Genomic DNA, 4,753 nt, shown 5'->3' with positions numbered 1-4,753 from the left:
CACGCGAGTGTCGGCATCGCCCAAACGCGAGTGTCGGCATCGACCAAACGCGAGGGTCGGGGGGCGCTCCCACGCAGAGCTCGAGCTCGCCTGTGCTACCGAAGCTTGCTTGGACCTCGCCAGCAGCTTCGCCTACGTCGACACCCACGCTCACCTGCGCGGTTCTCAAGCTCGCCGGAGCTTCGTCGCCGGCGGAGGTTAGTATCCACCCCCAACTAACAATCTCCCACTTGGAGACCAAACCGACGTCAACAGGCTATCTCATCAAGCTCCTCTCCTGTGTGGCTCCGCCCTCATCATCTATGCATGAAGGCCAACTGAAGTTGCGTACAACTCCAGTTTCTGAATGGTCACCATCTTTGTTAACATATCTGTTGGATTCTTACTTCCTAGAATCTTTTCTAGTTTTAACACGTCATCTTCCAACAGGGATCTGATGAAGTGGTACCGAAGCGCAATATGCTTCGTTCTAGAATGAAATGCTGAATTCTTCGCCAAGTGTATCGCACTCTGGCTATCACTGTGCAAAACATTCTTCTCCTGTTTGAATCCTAGCTCTGTTAACAAACTCTGAAGCCATATCATCTCTTTACTAGCTTCAGTCACTGCAACATACTCAGCTTCTGTAGTGGATAGGATAACGATCTTCTGTACCTGTGACATCCAACTAACAGCTGTAGTTCCGACGGTGAATACATAGCCGGTGGTGCTTCTTCGGTGATCGACTTCACCACCAAAGTCTGCATCTACGTACCCTTGCACTTCCACCTCTCCCTTACCAAAGTGCAAACACTTCTGTGTGGTGCCTCGTAGATATCTCAGAATCCACTTGACCGCTTCTCAATGAGCTTTTCCTGGATTCGACATAAACCGGCTGACCACTCCCACTGCATGGCCAATGTCTGGTCTCGTACAGACCATTACGTACATCAAACTTCCGATAGCTGAGGAGTAAGGGACCTGAGCCATACTCTCTTTCTCTTCTTCTGTTTGAGGAGACTGGTCCTTCGATAGACGAAAATGGCTGGCCAAGGGTGTGCTCACTGGCTTGGCGTCGCTCATGTTGAATCTTTGCAAGACACGGTTGATGTACTCCGTCTGAGATAACTGCAAGAGACCTCTCTTCTTATATCTCGTGATTTGCATTCCAAGGATCTTCTTCGCTGGACCCAAGTCCTTCATGTCAAACTCCTTTGACAGCTGCTGCTTCAAACTCTTGATATCTTTCATATCTGCTCCTGCAACCAACATATCATCAACATACAGCAGTAGGATGATATAACTGGACTGATATCTTTTGAAGTAGCAACAGTGGTCGGCGTTGCACTTCTGAAAACCTTCCTTGTGCATAAAGCCGTCAAACTTCTTGTACCATTATCTTGGGGCTTGTTTCAGGCCATACAAGCTCTTCTTGAGTCTGCACACCAGGTTCTTCTTCTTTTCTTCTGAGAAACCTTCTGGCTGGTGCATGTATATCTCCTCTTCTAGATCTCCGTGAAGAAACGCCGTCTTCACGTCTAACTGCTCGAGATGAACATCTTCAATTGCTACAATACTCATCACGGTCCTGATAGTGTTTAGCTTTACCACGGGAGCAAAAATATCGGTATAGTTAATTCCTTCCTTCTGCTGGAATCCCTTGACAACTAGTCGGGCTTTATATCTTCTGGAACCATCTTGCTCCTCTTTCACCCGGTACACCCATTTGTTGTGGAGTGCCTTCTTACCCGTGGGCAACTCAGCTAGTTCCCACGTCTGGTTTGATATGAGAGACTTTATCTCATCTTTTATGGCAAGCTCCCACTTGCTCGCATCTCCACACTGACAAGCTTCATCATAGCTTTCAGGCTCCCCATCATCTGTCAACAACAGATAGTTCATATATCTTCTGTTGGGTACAGGAGGACGAGAAGATCTTCTTAATATCGGAGCTGGTGTGTCGGGCTCCTGCGCACCATCTTGTCCAACAGGCTCTTCTGGCTGAGGATCTTCTGCATTGGGTTCTTCCGAGAGGTTACTCGGGACATTATCTGCATCTACAAATATTGATTCGCTCTCTGAGTCATCTGTCTTGTGCATGTCCTTATACATCACCTTCTCGTTGAATATCACATCTTTACTGCGGATCACTTTCTTGTTTTCGTTGTCTCAAATGCGGTAGCCGAATTCATCTTCACCATAGCCGATGAAAGTGCATTTCTTTGACTTGGGATCAAGCTTATTCCTGCCTTGATCACTAATATGCATGTAAGCTACACAACCGAAAACTTTAAGATGTGAGAGTTTTACCTCCTTTCCCCACCATACCTCCTATGGTATTCTGTGCTCCAATGGAACCGATGGACCTCAGTTGATCAAGTAAGCTACTGTGTTGACCGCTTCTGCCCAGAACTGCTTCGGTAGGCCTGACTGTACCCGAATGCTTCTGGCTCTCTCTGTCAACGTTCGGTTCATCCGATCAGCTACACCATTTTGCTGAGGCGTGCCGGGCACGGTTCTTTCCATTCTGATCTCGTGCTCATAGCAGAACTTCTTGAATCCGGTGTCTTCATATTCACCGCCATTGTCGGTCCTGAGCTTCTTTATTCTCAGACCGGTCTTATTATCGACCATAGCTTTCCATCTCCTGAAAGCCTCAAATACTTCTGACTTATGCTTCAAAAAATAGACCCACACTTTCCGAGAGTGATCATCGATAAAAGTCACAAAGTAGTGTTTTCCACCAATGGACACGGTGGTTGTTGGTCCCCACATATCTGAGTGAATGAGCTCTAGCTTCTCTTTCCTGGGGGTTCTGCCACTTGTCTGAAAGCTGACTCTCTTCTGCTTTCCGAGTATGCATTCTTCACACATATCCATCTCCACTGATTGTAGTCCTGGGAGTTTTCCCTTTGTGTGCATGATCTTCATCCCCTTTTCACTCATATGACCGAGTCTCTGGTGCCATAACTTTGAAGTCTCATTGCCTGCTACAACTGAGATCAAACAACGTGCACCTGCTGTCATATACAAGGTACCAGTCTTCTTGCCTTGGGCAATTGTCATTGCGCCCTTTGAGATCTTCCAATCATCTCCATGGAAGGTCGTGGTGTATCCTTTGCCAGCCAACTGGCCTACGGATATTAAGTTCTTTCTCAGATCGGGAATATGCCTGACATCCTTCAGCTCCCATACTGACCCGTTCAACTTAATTTTTACTAGACCTTTACCCACAATAGCACACGGTTGATCATCACCAAGATATACGTATCCAAGATTTCCGGGAACATACTTCTCGAAGAATTCTTTCTGAGAAGTAGCATGGAACGACGCTCCTGAATCTAACACCCAAGATTCCTCTTTGCTCTCCAAAGAACATATCAATGCGTCGTCTCCTCCTGAGGTGGAGGTGACATTCACCTCTGCCTTCGCCTCCTTCTCCTTCTGTGCACTCTTGCACTGATTCTTGTAATGCCCGGTCTTTTCACAATTCCAACACTCGATAGCCTTCGAGCTGTTGCTTGGATTCCTTGACTTGGACCTCCTGTCATTTGATCTACCACTGTAGTTTGATTTGCCCCGTCCGTTTCCTCTGGTTAAATTTCTACCTCTTGATTCTGTATGCAATACTGAAGAGGTTGTACCTTCACCCGATTCTCTCCGTCGGATCTCCTCACTGAGAACCAGATCACGAACGTCGTCGAAATTCAACTTGTTGTTTCCCGACGAGCTACTCACAGCTGTGACTGTAGCATTCCAACTCTCTGGTAGGAAAGATAAAAGTATCAACGCCCGAGCTTCCTCATCAAACTCAATCTCAACTGAACTCAATTGGGTTGTAACCATATTAAGTTCATTGAGGTGTTGCGCTACTGATGCGCCTTCCGCCATTTTCAGATTGAATAACCGCCGCATCAAATGAACTTTGTTCGCGGCTGATGGCTTCTCATACATGTTTGAGAGTGCTGCCATAAGACCCGTCGTGGTCTTCTCCTTCGCTATGTTGAATGCAACATTGCGAGTCAACGTCAATCTGATAACTCTGAGGGCTTGTCTATCTAGAAGGTTCCACTCATCTGCCTTCATAGAATCTGGCTTCTTCCCTGATAGTGGTTGATACAGATTTTTCTGATACAGATAATCCTCTATCTGCATTTTCCAAAATCTGAAATCTGTTCAATCAAACTTCTCAAGTCTTATTTTTCCTTCATCTGCGGCCATGGCTCCCACTTGAATCTGACTTCCTCTAGATTGTTTCACTCTCTGATACCAATTGTTGGGAATACTACCCGCTGAGGCTACGCAAAAACCCCTAAAAACAGCAGAAATGCGGTATAGAGAAAAGTACACAAGATTTACGAGGTTCGGCAACTGCCTACGTCCTCGGGAGCCACACAGTAAATTTCTTATTAATCAAACAAGAAATTACAATTCAAGAGAAGATCTCAAAACTGAGATTTCTCAAAATGAACACTATAGCTACAGTGTTAATAATTAAAGGGAATAATCCCTTTCAATTCTCTCTTGAGAATAAATAATATTCCACAATATAAACCCCCTTTCAATTCCTCTCTCTTCTTAAATCCTTTTCTTAATCTCCCCTCAAAAGAACAATTGAGAGCTGGAGATGGAAACGCTGTTGTGTTTTGGTCGCCGTCAGAGAAAAAATCGGAGGGGGAAAAAAGCACCAAACCCTAGGGCATCAAAGGGGGTTATATAGGCGAACATGACAGGCTGGCGACAGCCTGTCGCCAGCCACGCGAGCGGCCCGCTT

The sequence above is a fragment of the Asparagus officinalis genome, chromosome 1 (assembly GCF_001876935.1).
Source record: "Asparagus officinalis chromosome 1, Aspof.V1, whole genome shotgun sequence".
In the NCBI taxonomy this organism is placed as follows: domain Eukaryota; kingdom Viridiplantae; phylum Streptophyta; class Magnoliopsida; order Asparagales; family Asparagaceae; genus Asparagus; species Asparagus officinalis.
Note: the sequence above shows the minus strand (reverse complement) of the source record.